At 39.1% G+C, this 23,896-nt stretch overlaps 1 long non-coding RNA gene across 1 annotated transcript in view; it reads left to right on the top strand.

The window, feature by feature from the left end:
• The window catches only part of LOC123380543, a 110,478-nt gene extending 88,695 nt beyond the window's left edge, over positions 1–21,783 (top strand). The window contains exons 2-3 of the long non-coding RNA XR_006586449.1: positions 15,180–15,369; positions 21,128–21,783. This is a non-coding gene — a long non-coding RNA (uncharacterized LOC123380543). The remainder of the gene's footprint in view (positions 1–15,179; positions 15,370–21,127) is intronic.
• The last annotated feature ends 2,113 nt before the right edge of the window (positions 21,784–23,896 follow it).

Raw genomic sequence — 23,896 nt, 5'->3', positions numbered from 1 at the left:
TGTCATACTGGAGGGTCTCTCTACTAGGAAGGACATAGGAAATCCAGCAGTCTGAATTTTCAGCCTGTGAACTCAGAATTTCTCCATGGAAGCAAAGTCGAGAAATGAAACCTGGCAGTCAGTAGCAGCCTGAAATCTGTCACAGACATGGGTATGTTTGGCAGTACAGTGCATATAATCAACTTAATAAAAAATAATTTGATGCTTTTAGACATGGCATGCACTTTCCGTTTGACAGGGACTCCACTTCTTTCTGCTTTCTTATACTTAATGTGATTCAGATATTGTAGGTACTTGCTGGACCTTGTAGACATTGGAGCTTGTGACCTGGTGAAACTCTACGAGGCAGAGCAAGACAAAATATTAATCCCCTCCCTCTCCTTTTCTCCTGTCTTTCCTTTTCTTTGTATTTGTCTCAGTTCACCTCCTTTCCCTTTTCTACCCTTGTTAATCTCAGGCTTCATTCTAATCAGTTAGTTTCCTATCAGAATGACTATCACCATGGGAATGAACTGTGTTATTGAGGCAGAAAAGAAGGGTTAGGTAGAAAGAAACCTATTTCATGCTGTATGTTTGTTGGCTATTATTTTATTATTTAGAAAATAATTGAAAAAACTGAGCATGATTTTTTGAAATAGTTAATGAACACTACACTTCTTTCTTTCCTTTTTGCCTTGATCACTAAGGAAGCTTGGTGTTAAATTCTATGGTCATAGCTGGATGTGTCATTAGCCTCATTTTTTATTTATTTAAAAAAATTTTTTTAAGTTTATTTATTTATTTTGAGAGAGAGAGTGTGTGTGTGAGCAGGCTAGGGACAGAGAGAGAGGGGAGAGAGAATCCCAAGAAGGTTCTGCATAGAGCCCGATGCAGAGTTCAAACTCATGAACCGTGAGATCATGACCTGAGCCAAAATCAAGAGTCTGGCGCTTAACTGACTGAGCCACCTAGACGCCCCTAGCCTAGGTTTTTAGTATAATTACCTGTTCCCTCAATTGTGTAGCTCTTTTCACTTTAAAATGATCATTGTTGCACTTACCGCATGCCTCTGGTGTCATTCAGATGGCTGCATATTCTGTGCTATTGGGAAATATTGTCGAATTTCTCTCCTCTTGAGTCAAGACTGGCCTTCGCAACTTGTTTGACCACTAGAATGTGATGGAAGTCATGCTCTGGGACTTGACGTTTCCCAGTTTTTGCCCAGGCCTCTTGGATGACAGAGGAAAGCTAGCACCATGTAAGAAGTCTGACTACCCAAAGATTGGTATACTGTGAGGAAACTGCCTGGGGAGAATCCATGGAGAGAGAGAGAGAGAGAGAGAGAGAGAGAGACTGAGCCAGCTTCAGCTGTTCTAGTCATAGCAACAGTGCCAGACATATGAATGAAGAAACCACTTTGGACGTTCCTTCCCGAGCCCATGTGTCATGGAGAAGACTCAAGGCAACCCTAGATAACCCAAATCTTTAGATATATGGCCCCATCATTTGGAAGTAGAGACAAGCCATCCTATGGTTTTATTCCCAAGATCCTGATACATACAATTGTGAATAAAATGGTTGTATTTTATGCCATTAAATCTTGGGGTAGTTTGACACCCAGCGATAGATAACTAAAACTTGGATTGTGCCCGACTTTTGTTGTAAGCCACTTAAAATCCTTTGTAGATGTAGACATTTTGCAAGTAATTAAATCATGTCACATTTACTTACTGATAATCAGAAGGAAATCCTTTGGGTGCTGAACATTACAGTTTAAGTTTATATTTTTCCTTCTTTTAAAATTTTTTATCTTGCCCTAAATTTTATCTTGTTTTTTGAATAGGCTTCATACCCACCTGAGAGCCTAATGTGGGGCTTGAATTCACAACCCCAGGGTCAAGAACTGAGCTAAGATCAAGAGTCAGACACTTAACTGACTGAGCCACCCATGTACCCCTCTTTCTCTAAATCTTTGATTAGGAGGATAATTACTTATATAAATTCACCAAGTTTGCATACAGGAACACGTTGGTTGTTTGAATTGTGTGAAAGCATAAGGGACAGTCTCTTGTCTGTCCTTGTTATGCTGGGTGGAGGCACAGGGAATACCCAGCACTGCATTTAACAACTCCAGTCATGGTTTTGTCACAACTGTGCCATACTCACTGGGTAGCACCATCTACACTGACGTGATAATGTTTAAGTCTCCATAAAGCAACGTCTCTTTCTTAAAAATGCTCTGAACATAAAGATAGTCCTCTCCAGTTGGACACTTTGGATTTTGCAACAGGAATACTACAATTGGGGAGTTTATGCAAGTAGCTTTTCTAACATGTACAAAAATGAACAGGATATAAATTATACTCCATGGACAACCTGCACTCCATCTCATGACCATTACAGTGATGAAATATTCTAGTAAATCACAGTCTATGTGGTGTCCTTGGGACTTTTGCAATCTCAGCTGCTGCAACTGTATAATGTACATTGATTTCTGCTTGGGATTCAATGGCAAGTAAAGCTGTTTAATCATGTGGCTCCTGACTAGTTAATAAAGAATCTGTCTCATTTAATAAGTTTGTTTTAGATAAGACTACCATCGTTGCTATGATCCTGCATCCTATCTGCATATCCTATCCTATCCTATCCTGTATTTCCGCTCCTTTTGGAGGTGGGGGTGTGGTAATAAATGAGGCTTCAGATGAGACAACGCAACTGTAATCTTTCTGCTTTCCTTAACCATCTCTATCATTTGCAAGGCTGTCCACCAGTCCACCAGTGAAAGCCACTTAATCATCTGCTGCATAATTGTAAATACCTTTCTGTGCCTTGAAAATCACCATTAAGTAACAGAAATCCTGGTACCCCCATTGTTGCAAACTAAAGCCTATGCTGCAATTATAGAAGGCAGGCACCCTATTGCTATAATTTTCCACCCAATCACATCTCATTAGAATTCAATTTTGCTAAAACCACATGACATAAAAGTCACTAATAAGCTGCTGCATTCTGCCGAGTATTGGCAAAAGATGAAATCAGATACAACTGCATTAATGTTGTGTGATGGGAGGCTGGTAATAGGATTAGAAACAGCCAAAAAGGTTAGGAGGAAACCTTCTGAGAAAGTCACTCCTGATGTTCAGAGAATCAATTAGCCAGGTTCATTTGAGGACAGAAGATGTGCATTGACTGAGGGCATGTGAAGAAGAGGGGCCGAAGGGACAGGATTGATTTCTGTTAGAAAGAAATTGTCTGTCAACTTCCAAGTATAGATTTCAGAAAAGATGCTCTTCTGTCAATACAAGGTAAATGACTCTGCTGTCCTCAAACCTCTCTTGGCTCCCCATTGACTTTGATTTCTTGGTTATCTAAAAATAAGTTAAACCTGTTTCATGTATTTTCACCTGGGCATTCATATAGACTTGGCCTTTGGCAGGAACAAGTATAGAAGAAGTCTTAGACACATCTCTAGAGATCTCTTGGAGTTCTTTAAAGTTGGAAGGGACTTGTGCTGGAGGTGGGGGCCCCTGGATGTGCTCTAGGTGACAGTAGACATTTACCCTCTAGCTGAGGTCATATGTTCCTATCCACTGAGATTTGCTTGTCCCATTTCTAAGCTGGCATGTCTATGTCCTGGACTTCCTTCTTTTAGCTAAGCCACAGAAAAATGGAGAAATAATATACCAACATTTTGCATAGGAGCTCTGCCTCTGGAAACCTCTGGCCTGTAAGGATGTGTGAGATGGGGAGCATGCCCTGTCACGTATCAGGAAGCTCCATTCAGGGCAGTTATACTGATACTATAAATTTTAATACTGAGACTTGATCTCTGAGAACAAAAGGATCAGGTTTGATTCTGTGAATCTTTGGTCATATGAGATGGTTGTAATAGTAAATATAAATGGTTTTGAGCTCTCCAACTTTCAAGGGGAGTCGCTTGGTCTGATCTGGGATAAGATGCCTAAAAAAACTTGAAATACCAGAATAAAATCCACTGACAACCCTACATGGTGATTGTTCAACCTTGTTATAGAGGTCAATACTTGTTGTGAGTGGGTATTTTATTCATCAGTGTACTTTGTGCTCAGTAAGATCTGGTTTGGGATCCAGGCTCAGTCACTTAACTGTACAGGCTTATTTAATCCCTGTAAGCCTAAATTCTCTCATCTGTGCTATCAGAATAACAGGGGTGTCAGGGCGCCTGGGTGGCTCAGTCAGTTAACGTCTGACTCCTGATCTTGGCTCAGTTCATGATCTCATGATTCATGAGTTCCAGCCCCACGTTGGACTCTGTGCTGACAGTGCGGAGCCTGCTTGGAATTCTCTCTCCCTCTCTCTCTGCCCCTACCCCACTCATTCTCTCTCTCAAAATAAATGAATAAACTTAAAAAGAATTAAGAATAACAGGGCAGCTACCTCATAATAATTGTGAACATTAAATGAGACAAAGCATATAAACAAGGCACCTGGCAGGAAGCCGAGGGTCTTGACAGGCTTTTCCATCTATGAGATAAACAATAGTTAACGCCTCTAGGAAGGGAAAAAGCAGTCTCCAAGAGGTTTCAGCTGAGTGCTAGCTTGACACTGACAATTAGTCTGCGGACTTCTGTTCAACACCAATAGGTAGTGAGAATAAAGAAAGAAAATGACATAGGCCCTGCCCTTGAGAGCTTACCTGCCAGCAGGAGACAGCGACACCTAAACAGTTATGTTACACAGTCACTCCTAAATGCCTGAAGCATTGTTCCTAGAAAACACTAGTTAATCCCGGCCTGATCACAGCACCTAGTGGATGGAGGACAAACAAAATAAACAAAATGAAAAGGATGAGGAATCCTTTTCCTCAAGGGAAGTGAATCAAATATTTTAGATGATTCTCTAAGTCCAGGTAGTTCAACCAGAGTAAGACAATATTTCCAAGAGCTTGGTAACCATTTTGACTTTAATATTTCTATCTTGTAATGGATATAAGAGGTTTTTTTTTAAACTGACATCCTTCATTGAGTGCTAATAAATGCCAAGTACTAGGCTAAGTGATAAATACATACACACATACACATACTATACATGTTAATGTGACAAATAATTCTAGTCAGTAGTTTTAGTATTTCTTGCTTATTTACTCTTCTGAGGAAACTGAGAAGCATTGACTTCCCAAGTGACACATATCATTTAGGTAGCAGAAATCTGCCCCAATCTGAGCTGCCTGCTTTTACTGAGGCTGCGACTGAAAAGAATCTTGAACATCAGAGTCTCAAATGCTACCATTTTAGCTGTTTATGATGCTCAGATACCACGAAATTTCTTACAGCTTGGAAATAATCATTTTAAGGCATGGCCACTCAGGGTATGTGACTTAATAAGGTTCCATTTTTATAAGCACAATGCAGCTGCATGTGTGGGCTTAACTGAAAACTGCAAAGTTGAGATTTTGGTGCTGTCTTGTGGGGAGTAAATTTATGCTGCCAATTGAATCTGGGAGATGGTGTGTTTTCTGAAAAATGTCAAAATGCATTTCATATTTATGGTTTAGATGAGGAGCCATCAGAAGTCCTATAAACACATTTTGTGTTTTAGTCAGGTATTTACAGCCTGGTAGGTCGGATGCCATGGAAACTGCCAAATCCTCAAGAAGTGGCAAGGGTCTAATGAAAAGGAAAGGGTTAGGTGGGATCCCAGAATGGAGAAGAGGGAGAGGAGAGGTATGAAGGTGACGGATTCTCTGCAAGGCTCCGTAGCTGGGTGACCTTCAATGACAGGAGCCGGTATGTCAGCTAGAGACGATGCAGTGGTGAGCAGTCATGCTTCATAATTGAGGGCTCTTGCTGATTGACTTCCAGGTCAGGGGAGAGTCTGTGCTCACCAAGGCAGGGCTCGCAAATTGGCCCAGTGCATCACGGGAATGCATTCTCTCCCTTAGGGATTGTGCCAGAGGCTGGATATTTAAGGACAAGGGCTCTCATTAGAAAATTGATGATTTTCTTATGGTGAGATGATTCTAACTGCAGCCTCCTCTCCAATGCCAGGGGGGTTAGGAGTGAGGGTTGGGGAGTGGGAAGAAAATGAAAGACAGCTTTCCACACTGCCCCTGTTAATGTTGAAGTATACGTGCTGAACATTCGTAGCGGGCTCTAGGAGACAGCTTGTACAGACTGACACCAATCTAATAAATATACACATAAGCTCTGAGAATCTGTGCTAGGTATTGGGTTGAGGGAAGGGGCGTGGGTGAGAGGAGTTTCCTGTTCTCAGATTTTACTGTCCCCAAGGAGATAAAACAGATTTGCAAATGACTGGAGTAGAAAGCTGAATAAAGTACTTGACAGGGGAGGATTCAGACACATTCACTGAATCTCTGCTAGGCACATTCACAGGTTACTGCATTTAATCTGCACAACAGCTTTGTGTAGAAGAGATTATCATCAGACCTACTTTACTGGAGAGGAAACGAAGGCTTAAAGAGGTTGGCTAGATGATCCCTGGTTGAGCCAGACTTCAAAATTAGGATCCCCCCAAATAGAAGGCATCTAGGGTGCCTCTAGACTCTGATGTTGCACAGGTGAATTGGGAAGCAGAGCTGGAATTAGAAGGAGGGTGAGGAGTGCCTGGGGGTCTAAGTCTGTTAAGTGTGGGACTCATGGTTTTGGCTCAGGTCATGATCTCAATGTTCATGGGTTCGAGCCCCGAGCTGGGCTTCAGCTGATGGCACAGAGCCTGCTTGGGATTCTCTCTGCCCCTCCCCCTGTTAGTGCCCTCTCTCTCTCAGAATAAATAAATAAACTTAAAAAAAAAAAAAGGAAGGTGAGATTCTCTCTAGTAGAGGGAAGAAGGCCTTTTGATGGAAGTGGTATTTGAAACTTGAAGTTTGAATCATGGCTATAATTTTGGAAAGTGCAAATGAAGAAGTATTTGGAGTAGGGGTAAGGGAGTAAAGGGTAATCTGATAAAAGGAAGAGACAAATAACCCTAGTTAACCTGCCAAAGATAAACATTATTAAATATTATATATAACAATAAGATTTCAGTATTTCCTAGTGATATTTTTCAATTAATTTTTGTTGTGAATCCTAGCTTTTCCAGATAGTCTCTACTTTCTAAACTCCTGGAGGGCAAGGATTGTGATTTAAGTTACATTCTTTGCCCTCCGTCTTATACAGTGTGAGCTCATTATGATTTATCTGACAATTCTCAAAATTTAGAGCTGTTAAGTTTTGGAAGGAGATAAGAGACACCTGATCTCACAGTCTTGTTTTATATATGGGGCCCTGCAGTGACAAAGCCTGACTTATTCAAGGACGGAGGGGTTTTTATAGCTTTCATGTGATGAAGGTGATGATGATGATGATGATGATGATGATGATGATGATGGAGAAAAACAAAGAGGAGGAGAAAGAGGAGGAAGAAGGGGATAAAGGAGGAGGAGGAGGAAGAGGAAGAAGAAAAGAAAAATACATATGGAGTGACTCATCCTTTTTCCACTGGACTTCTTGGAGAAGGTTTTCCTGAGAATGCACAAAAATTCACCCTGATCTACCCATTTGATCTTTTCACAGGTCCCTATTATAATAAAGGTGGTGAGCTTTAGGGAAAAGAACATGGCTTCTCACTGGGAAAGAACAAAAGCAAAATGGTTTATTTAGAGTATGAACAGACGGCCTCAGCTGTCTTGAAATATGAATTCTATAACAACCTAACACTTATAGCAATTGTGCCTTAAAGATTTCAAGTGACCTTAACAGGCCTCAAACATCAAATTCTTTCCTCTTTGAAAGCTTATCTTTCCTCCTTGTCTACCATGATGCTATAATTTTCAAGTTGTCCTCCTTTATCTCTGATATCTGTTGTTCCACTGACTTTTGTGGTAGAAACACCTAGATTTGAATTCCTGTGTTATAATTTACCAGCTGTGTGATTCTGAGATAGATATCGAACCTTCTGGATCCTGAATTTTCTCATCAGCAAACCGATAAGTAGCATACTATTCGGGGATTATAAGAAGTGCCTAATACATTATACATCGTTAGTAAATGTTTCTTCCCAGACATATGCTACATTGTTGGTCTATCTAAAGGCAAGTCCTTTTATTGCTTAGATTGCTCAACCCCATTGATTCATAAGTCAAATCTGTGCTTTTTAATTTCTTTCACACCTTTCTCATATGACTCTCACATTAAGCCATTGAAGCAAGCAGGGGATGTTTATTCTCCAGGTGGTCAAGTAATCCTAGAGAGGTCAAATGGCTTGCAGAAGACATCATCACAAATCAATGCTAAAGCAGAAATTGGAATCCAGGTATCACTGACTGCTGGCTTTAGTCATTTCCTCCCACATTATGTCAACTTCCTTTCCTGGAATATTCAGATGCTTCTAGGAAACAGCATTTCCCTCATTCAGTTACCTGAGCCAGTTAACTTTTATAGGGTTATGATTCTTAGCTACACAGGAGACCCGGCCTGGAGTGGTTCAAGCCTTATGATACCATTTATGACAAGCATTTGCAAGTATATGACTTTGAATGACCTAGCCTGGGTTGGTATACATTTAATATATTCGGTGCACAGCCTCCTGCCTCTTGTTTATGCTGTTGTACATCCTAATTTGTTATAGTGTCAACTCCTTGATTTCATGAGTATGACTTCTCATTTAGGGCTTAAATGATATGATTAACCCAAGTTTAGAGTCCATGTTTGCCATTGATAGTATTTGTTCTTCTGAATTCTCAATAGTTTTGTATAGTTTTGAGTTGCATTTCCCCACATCGAGGTGCTGACATCTAGTCATCTCTTCAAGAAAACCATAGGCCCTTAGAAAGTATTTTTATTCTCATTTACTTAGGTAGTAAAAATATGCTATGTAGTAGGGAAAGGAGTTGCTATTAGTAAATAAGTCAGTTGACATAGAGTGGTCCTACCTCCCCAGACATTGGGTAAGTCATTCCTTCAAAGACCCAGTTATTTCTCTGAAATGTAGAACTGAATACCTGTCCCAATAACCTCAAATGGTTTGTGTCAGTTCCAAAGAAGGTAAAACATGAGAATGCATTGTAAACACAAAATTGCTTCACAAAGCATGACGTATCTTCAGCATAAGGAGACCAAAGATTGAAATGGCCCTTACTTCACCCTGGAGAGACAATGTGTATAGTGGTTTAGCTTCCAGTTGGTGGAATCAGATAACTTAAGTTTGAATTCTGACTCTATAGTTTCTGGGTGTGTACTTTAGGCCAGTTACCTAATGTCTCTCTACCCCAACTGTTTTCCTCATGTGTTAGGTAGATAATGGGAAGACAATAAAAGTAACTATAGAGTTATGTTAAATCACATGAGTTAACATGGAAAGTACCTGGGAAGATGAAAGGCCATTAGTAACTGCTCAGTATACATTAGCACTCAAGCCCTGAGGTCACTTTTATAACAAACTAAAAAAAAATTTGTAACCAGAGTAGAAAAAGTGATTTTAAAAGTCCCTCATAGGAAGTGGGAGATATAGGCTTCCAGTTATGGAATGAATAAGTCACAGGAATAAAAGATACAGCATGAGGAATATAGTCTGTGGTATAGTGACAATGTTGTGTGGTGACAGATGGTAGTTAACTAGTGGTGAGCAGAGCATAAGGTATAGAGATGTTGAGTTACTATGTTGAACACCTGAATACAATGCATACAATGTCACATTGTGGGTCAACTATACTTCAATGAAAAAAATAATATAAATAAATAAAATAAATAAATAAATAAATAAATAAATAAATAAATAAATAACCAACCTTTTGTCCCTTGTACAATGATTTAAGATTCATGTAAAGTTCACCCAGATCAGATGATGTCTGCTGAGAGTCTAGGAGACTTATATGTAGGTTTCTGAGCACTCTCCATCTAGACCCACAGTATCTACAGGGGAATAATGAGGTGGAAACAGATGGAGAATAGATACAGGAAGTAGATAAAGGTCCCCTATAGAAACTGCTCAGACATTTGGCTAGGAGTAGCTCTGTACCCATAAATACACCTGCAGTGCCACAGAGCAATTTGAAATCTTAAACTTCATGCAGAAAGCTCTCAGGGTGACCTATATACTACATTGGCTTACTTTCAATTAAACAAAGCAAGATTTTTCCACTATCTGAACATTTCTAAAACTGGTAGGCAATACATAAAGTTATTTGTATTTGAAAGTATAATATTTGAAAATTCAAAAAAGATTAGGAACAAAAGAGACCTTAATCATTATTTAAAGCATGAATAGCCATTTATCACAATATCATAATCAAGTTAGGGCAAGAATCTAGCTCTCCCTGAGTGCATGTCAAGTGACCCTGTATGCATATAATTTGCTGTCTAGATATGCTTGTCTGGCTTTAATAACTCTGAATTCTGGCATTCAGTAAAATGTATATACTCTCTTTAAAGCAGACCCAAACTTAACGTTTCTTACACTGTCCTAAAGGACTGAGGTCATGTAGAGAATGGAGAGAGTAGGGACCCAAATGTCAACATCGGAGCCTACTGAACTTCCCTCCTCCCATGTGTACAGTGAATAGACAGCTACACATGGAGCAACATCCTTTTAGACATAGCCAGAGACCACCTGAAAGGCTTCTGCATATTGGGAGATTGAAGCAGTAATCAAAACCTCCTAATAAACAAAAACCAGAACTAAATAGTTTCATTGATGAATTCTACCAAACATTTCAAGAAAAATTTATATCAACCCTTCCTAAACTATTTTAAAAAATAGATGAGTTGGGGGGAGCACCTGGGTGGCTCAGTCAGTCAAGCATCTGACTCCTGATTTCAGCTCAGGTCATGATCTCATGGTTCATGGGGTAGATCCCTGCATTGGGCTCTGTGCTGAAAGTGCAGACCCTGCTTGGGATTCTCTCTCTCCCTCTCTCTTTGTACCTCCCTTGCTCGCAGTCTCTTTCTTTCTAAATAAATAAATAAACCTTAAAAAAAAAATAGAAAAGGGAACACTTCCCAGTTCATTTTACAAGGCCAGCATTGCCCTGATGCCAAAAGCCAAAGAAGGACACTACAAGAAAAGAAAATTATGAGCCATATTACTAATGAACATAGAAGCAAAGATCCTCAATAAAATATTAGCACAAATTCAACAGTGTCTTGAATGATCATATACTATGATCAAGTGGGATTTATTCCTTATGCAACGATGGTTCAACTATGCCAGTTGATAAATGTGATATATCACATTATTAAAATGGAGGGAAATTCATATGACCATCTTAATAGGTGCAAAACAAAATTTGACAAAATACAATATCCATTCATGATAAAAAAAAAACTCTCAAAAAACTGAGTATAGAAGGAACATACCTCAACATAAGATGGCCACATATGTCAAGCCCAGCACTAAGATCGTAATGGCAAAAAGGCCAACCTAACACAGCATGTATCATACCGAATTGCACTTGGACTATTTAGTTTTCTTTTTGCCAAACTGGATGACCATAAACTCTATCAAGTGAGGGAAATATCTTTGCCAATGTTGTACCACTAAAGCCTAAGACAGAGTCTAATACATAGTAGGTTTTCAGTAAACAGTTATTAAATGAAAGAGTGAATGAATATAAACATATCATGCAAGGAGGAAAATTAGTTGTTTCCCACTGGAGTTTCAGGGAGTCTTGTCCAAGTCAATGATTTCCTAGATAGAATGATTACTCTCCCTACTCTTGTTGTGTCTCTATTTATTGAACTGCCCTCTATCCATGAAAGGAAACATAAGCTTGGCATGGACTTGGGATGCAGTGGTAGAAGGGGTCTTAATGGCTCAAGTTCTGTACAGAAGAGGTAGAATAGTCCAAGCAAGGGACATTTTATTTGTGCCCAGAGGTCTTAAGAGATTGAGTAAGATTTATTTCTAGATATATGTTTCTATATTAATGATTGTGACCTGCATGAACACATGGCTTGTTATCCTGGATTGGAAGGTTTGGGCAAGGAGATGTGGTTCTTTGGAGGAATGCACACCATGTGGAAGTGGCTGAATAAGATTTTCTCTGGTCTAAATGGTTTTTCAATTCTATGATACATGTAGAAATTACTAGAGAACAAGATTACTTTTGATTACAACCCAAAATATTTGTGAGATGAATGAATCTCTTGAAATAGTGTGATTTTATGGAACATTTGGAGTTGCTGTTTATCTTTTCTTGCTTTTAAAATAGATACAACTCTGTTTTCTGGAGTTTGTTTCCTATAGATTGTGAATTTTTGAACCAGAGTATAGATAGAGCTTGCTTAAACAACAATAAAGAGAAACTACATTTAGCCACATCACCTAAAAACGTGAAGTATACTTCATTTCCATCTTCCTGACAGGAAGGGAGATTTTAAGCCTCCAAAAGAAGTACTTGTAAAAATGTGTAAATTCCTCAGATTGAAATACATTATCCTACAGTAACTTTTAAAACAAAGGAACATTACATATTTTCAATATACTTTTTATTTTTTAATTTTTAAAAAAATGTTTAATGTTTATTCATTTTTGAGAGAGAGAAAGAGAGAGAGAGAGAGAGAGGCAAGTGGGGGAGGTGCAGAGAAAGAGGGAGACACAGAACTCGAAGCAATTTCTGGCTCTGAGCTGTCAGCACAAAGCCCAATGCAGGGCTCAAACCCACGAACTGCCAGATCATGTCCTGAGCTGAAGTTGGAGGCTTAACCAACTGAGCCACCCAGATGCCCCTCAATATACTTTTTAAACATCAACTTATTCCATATACATCTCCTGTGAAGCTAGAAGTCTACTAATTCTTTTAATAATAATAATACTTTAAAAATGGTAGCTGAAACCAGCTCAACTTGTAAGAAAGAGCTCAGTGAGCTAATAACAGGTGGAATTGGAACAAAGGCTTCTACTTGCCTCATTCTATTTCTCATCCTCTAGACCATGCTACAGCTCTCAGCCATGTAACAGATGATGATAGCTGGTTGGTCTAATAGCACCAAGCTTTAAAATGTCTTTTCCATATTTAAATCCTCATGATGTCATTTTTCTTTCTAATATGTCCTAGTAGAAAGTTTCCATAGGTCTTCATTTTAGAAGTTTCATGTACTGGAGATAAGTGGCTTGGAGAAAACCCAGAATTAAAATTGGGATTGTCGAATGTGAATTAAAACTCCATCCAAACCCCTGCATTTCAGAACATTTTCTATGCTTGATCCATTCCATAACATTGCTATTGGAATCCCTCTCCATTAACAATAGTTGGGATTCAGCTATTAAAACCATGTTTGGAAGTTATAAGTCAATCTGGAAGACCAAGGAACATAGTGCACAGTTGCTTTTCAGAGAATATCCCACTAGAGCTCAGAGTTTCTGCTTTTTAGAGAGCCACTATGATTGTATGGGTCTTTAAGAAGGAAAAATCTTAACTTCTGGATTATTCTACTCTGACCCATTGACCAGCCTCCTGAGAAATGAATTCTTGAATCGAGGTGAGTTTTGTCAAGGCTAGAGACACTTCATGATAAACTTTCTGGGGCTTAAGATGCCTCTGATCTCAGGAGTTATCCTTTGTTAATAGAGAATATTAGAATCTCCAAGCTGGGTGTGCTGGGGAAGGGGGAAGAAAAGAAGTGTTGAAATGCATTTTTCTATAGATGCAAAACTGCCCTCTTCTGTAGCACACTCTTGCACATTTGGCTCATCTGTTCAAGGTCCTCAAATCACCATCTCTGAGCTTATATATTGTGAACATTTCCCTCTACCATGTCATCTGTCCCAAAATGTTGCCCACCCTCCAACTGGAATCCTGTTGCTTAGTTTTAACAAGTACTGCCAACCCCTGATGCATTTCTACTTCACTTCTTCTCTTGCTATTTTCCCAAAGTGAGTGAATTGCCTCTCTTTTGCTATCATTTTGTAGTGTCCTGTGTTACCGTTTTATTCTTCCTTTTGTGTTAGAATCTTTCAATGTACTTCTTTTTCCCTTTGAAAACTGTCCAGAAGACCTAACTTGTCATGTGAATAGACCAATGGATGAGAAGAAAAATCCTAGTGAGTCTGAACTGAAGAGTACTTAGAATTCCCAAATTCCCTTCCTTTTATGGATGAGGGAACAGTGTTCTAGAGGGACTGGGTGATTTGGTGAATGGCAACTGATGCATTAGTTGCAAAACAAACGCTTGAACCCAAATTTTCCAACTCCTGTATTTTTATGAGTTTGATTCTTAATATGCACAACAAACACACATTCTATTAAAGTTCATTTCTGTGAACTTTGTGTTGTCTTAATGGGCTAAAAACAATAAGCCATTGTTTCTTTTATGAACAGTAAACAATATGTAATGATAAGGCAATATGATTTTTAAATGATTTTTTAAATGTTTATTTATTTTTGAGAGAGAGAGACAAACAGACAGACAGAGCATGTGTAGGGGAGGGGCAGACAGAGAGGGAGACTCAGAATCTGAAGCAGGCTCCAGGCTCTGAGCTGTCAGCACAGAGCCCAATGTGAGGAACAAATTTGTGAACCTTGAGATCATGACCTAAGCCGAAGTTGGATGCTTAACAGACTGAGCCACCCAGGTGTCCCTAAGTGGTTTTTTAATATCGTAGTTCACACACTGAAACAAGTCACAGATGAAGTAGTGTGGAATTTGCTTAGAACATTGTTTGACTTTTTAGTGACTGTTTAATATCAGAGTTTATACATTGAAACAAGTTAGTTTTCTAGGTACTTCCCTTGGAAATGTATACTTAACCAAGTAGTGTGGAATTTGCTTAGAACACTGAAATGTAGATGATTCAAGTACTGGAAATATTTTGAGCAGAAAAATGAACAGTTTCTAATGCCCCTGGGATTTTATCATGAACAGGTGGGTTGTGTTAGGATCAGGAGAGGTTTCTCATTCTCATGTGAAAAACGCACAGCTGGGCCATGGAAGGATTAGAGGAGAAACTCTTACATCCTCTTCTGCAATTTATCACCAGTGACTTCCTGTAAAGCAAAAAGGAGACTCAAAGCCCACAACATAGTTGTATTATTGGAAGGGTCAGTGAGGTCCCTTCCATGGGCCTTAAAAAGGATGGTTATAAATATAGCAACAAAACCAAACCCAGGGTGCTTATGATATATAGAATTATATACAAAGAAAGAGTTAAATAAGGACAATGATGGGGACATGTTTTCAAGTGCATACTTCACAGTGGACAGTTACTTTGCACTCTTTTTTCAGAATCAAGTCCGACAGCCTGAAGTGGTATACTCCCTGAGAGCTGCTCTTTTTAATATAGAAGCCTGAGTTCAAACCTTGATTGCCTGGAATTGAACTTCCATGTAAAGAATTGTTCCGGATAGTCTACTTTGCTGAATCTTCAGATCCTATGACCTGGGAAACCTGCAGAGAATAAACTTCTGAGGTGAAGGTATTTGTCTTATACAAAAAAACATACTATTTACTTATAAATTGTTGCTACCACCTGTGGAGTTCAGTGAATATAACTTAAGAATCTTTTGGATAGTTAAAAAAAAACACAGTCCTAAATTTATGTATTTTCTGTACTTCTCTCACTTACTGAACATAAAGATAATTTGTTTAGTAATGAGGAAAAGAGCAGCACTTGATTTTTCGTTTGGAAATAATATGGGCTTGAGTAACAGAGAAGTTATTTTCAGATTTGAGGAGCTATCAACTATTTCAGAAATAAATTAGTTCAAGCTCTTCATTTTGTAGATGAGGAATGTGACACCTGGAAAGGTGATAAGATTTGCACAAGGTCACAGTGAAGTCTAGTCACAGAGCTGGAATGAGTGTGTGTTTAGATATTTTGCAGCAACAAAGCATGGGTATGTAATGATTTATCAACCTGGGTCAAGTTGTTTGGTGGAGAGGGGCTTTCTCAGTTTTGGTATATTATGGATATATATGCACACATGCACACACACATGCATACCCATATATGTCTACATTACGTTTTGTACTTGTATCAGATCTTTGGTAACTCTTTCTTGGTTTTTGTAATTTCTAAGCATTATCCAGTGACCTTGGATTAACAGTTAAATATGATATTTAAGGTCTATATTTCATTATATCTCTGGGTTTCTCAGATAGGAATCACAACGGAGGGCCAAATTGTTAGGCTTCCCTTGGGGAATTAGTGAGGCAGTGGCAAGGAAAAAATGAAGGGAGCAAAATTCATTTAATTCTAGTCTTATTGTTCACTGGGAGTACCTTGATAAAACCCAGATATCAATGGGAAGATTTGCACCTCAAACTTGCGTAGACACATAATTTCTCTATCCTTCCCTAAACTCCCTAGGTGTTCCAATCTCTGGAAGCTTCCCAGCAAAAGTCTTAGTGAGTTGGGGTGTACATCCATGATCCATACCTGGGATTAGTGAGAGAGGAACTGGATGGACACCTGGAATAGAGACGAAAGGAATATTATGTGGCAAGAACAGGCTTCAAGCAGAGAAGTGAGAGAGCTTCAGAGATTTCACATTCTTGTCAGTTCTTGTGCCACCCATATTCCTAATTTCCAGGCCTCCTAACTCTCTCAGGTCCTCTTATACCTCAGACTGCAAATCAGTGAGTTAATTTGAAGAAGATTTTGTAAATAAGGACATTGACACCTAGAAAGTCTAAGTAACTTGCCCAAGGTCACTGATCAGGAGTATTTGTAATTTTGGTTCTAGAGTCTCTCCTATTTAGGGGGTACCAGGAAAAGCCCAACAGCCTGATTGGACTTGGCCTTATCACACCTTCTTTAATGGGATTTGAAATATCCTCCGTGTAATATCTTCCGTTATCTTTGTCGCTCAGACCTTGTCTCTTTGATTTCCCAGTCTAGTTGTTTATTCTGTGGGTGGAATCCATTTTCCATAGTTATCCACTCAGAGGCAAAGCCATTCTTCCAATGGGAGCACAGAAAAACATGGGGCACCAAACTTTATTTTTCTGTTAGGTAGACCAGGAGGCACCACAACAATTTGAGGCAAGTGTCATAGACTTGGAAGTCAGGTGACCTAAGTCAGGTGATCTGAATGAACTAGAGCAACCACTTAGCCTCTCTCAGTCTTCATATATAAATTAAAGATAATAAATGAGCTGCAGTGAGGGTGAAATTACATAAAATATATGTTACCTGGTATGTCATAGGCACTCAGTAAGAACATTATCTTCTCCTTCCCATCCCTAACTACCTCACAGGTTATTTTGAGGCTGGAATGATGTAATGGATGTAAAGACATGTCAAGAAGTTAAAGTGCATTTTACAAGAATTAGAAATCATTTTTATTTATCTGAAACATTGGGAAGTTAAAAATTGCCTTCTCTGAAATGGCATTTAAGATAAATCTTCTGGTTGTGAAGCAACTTTAATCCAAAAAACATTTGCCTACCAGATAAATATAGCAAATCATCATGAGAGATGAGGCAGAGTTTTTCTGCACTTGGCCTAATGCTTCCAAACAGAATGGTAACGGTTCTGATAAGTTGTCCATATCTACAGTGTGCAGCCCCATCTATCTCTCCTGTCTTTGAACTTGGGAAACATTTTAATCAGGCCTAGGATTTTTGTTGAAACGAATTTTCCTGCAAAGGAGCCACTTGTTTCCTGGCTATGCTGTGGGATTCTGTTTTATGTTCGAACCCATCATGTGTCCTGGGCTCTCAGTAATATTTAGTCATTTACTTTCCATATTTGGGGGTTGGGCTTAAAGCACATAAGCAGTCTTGATGTGTAGCTAGAGCATTGAATTTATACCTTTTCTTGAATATTTCAAAGTCATTTATGAGTTACTGCTTGCAAAAATCACCATGACATTATTTTCTTGCATATTTGCTTTTTGCAAGTATATATATTTAGAGGAGAAAAAAGTTATTCTTAAATAATTTCCTGGACCTTTTTTTTTTCATGTTTTGAAAGAGTAACTGATGGAACCAAAAGAGACTTCTTTGAGCAGAATGTGTGTTTTTTTATGCTAGAAATGAGCAAGGGCTAAATTAAGGGATCGTCAGGAGCTGGAAGTGATGCTCCTCCCTTCCATCTGAGCTTTCTCTTTCTTTTTACTTTCTCAGCATCTCCTATGTCTGAGCAACAAGCACTGTTCTCTCCAGCTGCGAGACACTTTTCCTGTTTAGTTCTTCTTCCATCATTAGTATTTCAAGTGTCAAACTAGAACTTCAAAATTTGTAGCCATGGCAAATGGTTTTCCTTGAGGGACATTCACAATCCCTGTTGTATACATCTTGGTTCTTGGTTGCAAACAATAGAAACTGTCTTTGGTTAATGGAAACAGGGATGGAATTAATAGGAAAAATATGATGGAGATCACAAAAGGTAAGGGAAGGAGGAGAAGATGAGCCTTAGTAATATGGCCAAAGACCAAATAGGTGGCCAGAACACCAACAAAAATAACATCATTGGAACCACCTACTTAAAGTATCACTGCAGCTTCTGTTGGAGATTGAGTGCCAGCATTGAGGGCCAGAGCTGGTACTGACTAATACTGCTGGACCCATGATACCACTAGCAGTGAACTAAATTTTCAATTGTCTTTTCTTCTGTGTGCCATTTACTCAAAGTGTTCAATTAAATAAGACCAAGTCACACACCCAGGCCCTAGCTTTCAGCCACTATAAGTGAGCAGTGAGGGCCTTGCTTCTTACCAAGACACCAGAAATGGAAGATTCCGTAGTTTAAGGAATTGTGTTCAGATGTTGAGCAGACAATGGAATATCCACTACATTCTAATTAAAACAGCATTTGTGGGAGGTGCCTGGGTGGCTCAGTGGGTTAAGCATCTGGCTTTTGATTTCAGCTCAGGTCATGATCTCACAGTTCATGGGATTGAGCCCCGTGTTGGGCTCTATGCTGAAAGCATGGAGCCTGCTTGGCATTCTCTCTCTCCCTCTCTCTCTCTGCTCCTCCCCCACTTGTGCTCTCCCTCTCTTTCTCAAAAAAATAAATAAATAAAAATAAATTAATTAATTAAAATTAAAAAACAGCATTTCCGGGAACTTCTTCCTCTGGGATTCTGGAGTTGAACACTGCCTTTAAAGCAGGAATGCCATTTAGAGAGAAGTAGGCCAGTGTCCCTACCCCCATCACCTGGACTCAGAGATTCTGCCCAGGATTATAGCTAGGCCTTGAGAACAGAGAGCTCCAAAAAGCTCTTCTCAAATTCAAGCCTCAAGGAAATCAGGAAAAAAAATGTAGACTTGGGTAGTAAGCAGTTAAGAGGAAGCCCACAGTTCCATGAGAAGTGTAAGGCAAACCATAGGCCAACTAGTTTGCTAAAGAGAGCCAGGGAAAGAGGCAGCTGAAACAAGCCCTTGAGGGTTCAGAGTAAACCTCAAATAGTGACCTCAACCCTTCCAAAGGAGCCCACATTTAATTGAATCAGACTGAACAGTAATTTATGACCCAGAGAATTGTCAAAAACAATAAAGAATCAGCCAGCAATTGGAGCCTAACAGCTGCCTATGATCAGGGAAAATGGCAGCCAAGGGTAGCTCAGAGCAAACACACCAAGACTGTATCCTGAGGAATAAGGGAGGGCTAACATTGTGAGGGAAGTAGACTAAGCTAAAACAGTCTAGGCTGTCACTAAACAAATAAGCTAGCAAACAGCAATGGCAAGCTTCAGAGTCAGGGGTGGGGAAAGTGAGCGTTGGGTGGGAATCAATATCCAGAGTTGCTACAATATGTTATTCAAAATGTCCACTTTTCAACCAAAAAACTACAAGGCATACAAAGAAACAGAAAAGTGATTCATACCTAGAGGGGAAAAGAACAGGTAACAGAAACCTTTGAGAAGGTCCAGATGTTGAAATGAACAGATTTCAAAACGGCCATTATAAATGTGTTCAAATAATTAAAAAAAAAAACATACTTAAAGAAGTAACTCAGGTTATGACTTATAGCACAAAGGAGGTGGATGGGAGCAAAGCTCTACTGGATTAAGAAAATTCAGATCTGCAGAAATAAATGAATAGAACCAGAAATGATAGGTAATAAGAGTAATATAACAAATGTTACAAATACCTGCTTGCTCTCCCTTCTCTTAGATTTTCTAGGACACCATACTTAAGTAAAGTGATGATTATAGCAATGTATCGTTGAGTTTGCAACATAAATAGATACAATGTATATAATAATAATAGCATGAAAAGGGTAAGAGGGAGTAGATCTATAAAGGTACAATGTTTCTATATCTCACTGGGATTAATTTAGCATAAATCCAGAGTCTGGTAAATTTAGATTTATGGGGTAAGCCCTACAGGAACCACTAAGAAAATAACTAAAATATATATAGTAAAAATATTATTAAAGGAATATAAACATTACACTAGAAAATACTCACTTAATGCAAAAGCAAGCCACAAAAGAGAAATAGAAAAAACAAAAAAATGATATGAGACACAGGAAACAAAAGTAAAATGGCATATATAAATCTAACTATATAAGTAAAAAGTGTATAATTCTTACTATACATCTCAACTGAAGCTGTACGATAAAAAGCCTGTCTTTATATATGTGATGGCTTTCCCAATCAAAAGCTTTTTATTTTTCTGGGTGCCTGGGTGGCTCAGTCGGTTAAGGATCTGACTTCAACTCAGGTCATGATCTCACTGTTTTGTGAGTTCGAGCCCCATGTTGCACTCTGTGCTGACAGCTCAGAGCCTGGAGCCTGTTTCAGATTCTAGGTCTCCCTATCTTTCTCTCTGCCCCTCCCCCACTCGCACTCTGTCTGTCTGTCTGTCTCTCTCTCTCTCAAAAATAAATAAACATTAAAAACAAAAAGATTTTTCCCCACATTTTCTACTAATGTAAGCAAAATGAAATAATGTTTAATTTTGAAAAATACTATGGTTAGAGTATGAATCCATAACAAAAATTGTCAGTGACAGATATTTTGTTTTCTTTGCTATGAATCAAACTTTCCAAAGCAGGGAACAAATTACCAATGCCACACAATTAGATAGAAAAAGGAAAAGCAATATGTGAATACATAATTTTCAACCAGTTTCAGGATTTATGAATAATAATGGCAGCACTTACATTGCACACTGTCTAGGTAGCAAGGACTCTTCTAAGAGCTTTCCATGTATCAACTCATTTAATTCTCAAAACTCTGTGAGACAAGAACCGTTACTGTATCCTTTTTTTTTCCCCCTAGATGAAGAAACAGAAGCACAGAAAGGTTGAGTGATTTTCCTAATATCACACAGCCAGAAAATGGAGCTAGAACTTGAACTCAGCAGTCTGGCCTTAGAATCTCTGCAGTCAAACACTATATTCTTCATATTAAGGTATGTGGTTCTTTTTTGCTTTAAATCATATTGTTATGTAGATGACTCTGAGTTGAAACTTAGAATGATTATATAATTTGATCAAAGTCATGTAGATAGAGAACTATTTCCTCAGTACTCAGGAATTTTAGGGGATGTGTGAAACAAAAAGAACCATAGAGACCATTTAGTCTCCTTTGTTTCATAGATGGTGAGACAGAGAGGCAAATTGAACATCATGTTACTGCTTAGTGGTGAAGCTTAGCCTTAATTTCTTTCCTGGGTCTTAGTCCCATACATTTTTCATCCATAATAAATGGAAAAGTTGCAAGAAAGATTTTCCAATGCAGTTATCAGTTGAGCACAATTCAGGAGAATTTTTACACTATTAGTGACATTCAGTACCAGAAGGAGTTAGTTTGTAAAGGAAGAAAGTCTTTGTTACCAGATGTTTCCAAGTAGATGTAGACATAGATTGTCCTTCTGCAAGGGATGTTATAGAAAGGAGGGAAACATGGGTCACCTGGGTGGCTTTGTTCGTTGAGCGTCTGACTTTGGCTCAGGTCATGATCTCACAGTTTGTGAGTTTGAGCCCCGCATCAGGCTCTGTGCTGACAGCTCAGAGCCTGGAGCCTGCTTCAAGTTCTGTGTCTCCCCTTCTCTCTATCCCTCCCCTGCCTGCGCTCTGTCTCTCTTTCTCTCTGTCTGTCTCTTTCTCTCTCTCAAAAACAAATTAAAAAAAAAACATTAAAAAATTAAAAGAAAAAAAAGGAGGGAACCAGAGCTAGAAACTACCTAAGCTTTGCCCTGACTCGCTCTACAATTCCATGTTTTCTGAGTTTTCCTTTTAACTGTGTCTATCTCTCTATGAAGAAAACACATTATTTTTTAAGGTCTTTTTTAAATTTTTTTAAGTAATCTCTACACCCAGTGTGGGGCTGAAACTCATGACCCTAAGATCAAGAGTCACACACTCTTCCAACTGAGCCAGGCAGACGGCCCTAAACACATTATTTTTTAATGTAAATACAGAAAAAATACAAATATAAAAATTTATCCTTAGTTAATTGTGCAATGCATGACCTACACCACACAGAAGTTCATGAAAATACACGGTACATACCACTGCTAACTGTTGTATTTTTCTTCCACTTCTTCTTCAGTACCCATTTGTTTTTTGTTTCTTCCCCATGTGGCAGTCAGATAATATTAATTCTGCTTTCATCCCATTTATACTATTTCAATATATTAATAATAGTTGCAACTATTTTAATGGCTTCACATAACTTCATACAAAAGTTACCCATAGGTCTGTAGAGCAAGGGCTTGGGTACTGCTTTAAAAGTCTACAAGTTATTGGGGCGCCTGGGTGGCGCAGTCGGTTAAGCATCCGACTTCAGCCAGGTCACGATCTCGCGGTCCGTGAGTTCGAGCCCCGCGTCGGGCTCTGGGCTGATGGCTCAGAGCCTGGAGCCTGTTTCCGATTCTGTGTCTCCCTCTCTCTCTGCCCCTCTCCCGTTCATGCTCTGTCTCTCTCTGTCCCCCCCCCCCAAAAAAAACAAAAAAAAACGTTAAAAGTCTACAAGTTATCTGAAGGAGGACCTCAAGATTAAATAGACTCAGATTTTGTAGTTGTTGATCAACCTGCCTGTCTTAGTTATTGGGCAATACAGCATTTTAGTCATAAAAGGCAATAGTTGTGATACTATAATGGATCAAACGGTGGTCCTTACTGAGAAGATAGCTCCACGTCATAACCTCCAGAGCCCATGGATGTGGCTCTATTTGGAAAAACAGTTTTTGCAGATATGATTAAATGAAGAATCGAGATGAGACCATCCTAGGGCCAGGCAGGCCCTAAATCCCAATGACTCATGTCCTTAAGAGAGACAGATGAGGAGATGACATGGACACATGGGAGGAAGCTTTGTGAAAATAAAGCCATTGATTGGATTTTTGCAGTCACAGCCAAGGAATACCTGGAGTCACCAGAAGCTATAAGAATGGAGGAAAGATTCTCCCCAACAGCCTCCTGAGGGAGTGTGGTCCTCCCAACCCTTGATTTTGCACTTCTTGCTTCCAGAAATGTGAGGCGAGAAATTTCTGTTTCTGTTTTTGCTTTGTTTTTATTTTTTTTTTAAATGTTTATTTACTTTGAGAGAGAGAGAGTCAGAGTGAGAGCAGGGAGGAGCAGAGAGAGAGGGAGACACAGAATCAGAAGCAGGCTTCCAGCTCTGAGCTGTCAGCCCAGAGCACAACACTGGGCTTGAACCCGTAAACCGTGAGATCGTGACCTGAGCCGAAGTGGGATGCCCAAGAGCCACTCAGGCATTCCAAGAAATTTCTGTTGTTTTAAGCCACTGGTTTGCCACAATTTGTTATGGCAGCCCCAGGAAACTAATAAACATCCTTATATCTACTTTATCATGATCAGAACTGCCAATTGGTCATTATCACCTGAGTTTCAGAAAGGGGACCTTAAAAGGCAAATTGAAGCTACATGACACTAGATTTTGTTAATTATGACTCTTAGATTTTTTAATAGTTTTTTTTAAAGTTTACATATTAATTTTGAGAGAGAGAGAGAGGGACAGTGTGTGCATATGAGCACTGTCAGCGCAGAGCCCGAAGTGGGTCCCGAACCCACGAACCATGAG

Source organism: Felis catus, chromosome D1 (assembly GCF_018350175.1).
Source record: "Felis catus isolate Fca126 chromosome D1, F.catus_Fca126_mat1.0, whole genome shotgun sequence".
Lineage (NCBI taxonomy): Eukaryota > Metazoa > Chordata > Mammalia > Carnivora > Felidae > Felis > Felis catus.
This window is presented reverse-complemented; position numbering and strand designations above follow the sequence as displayed.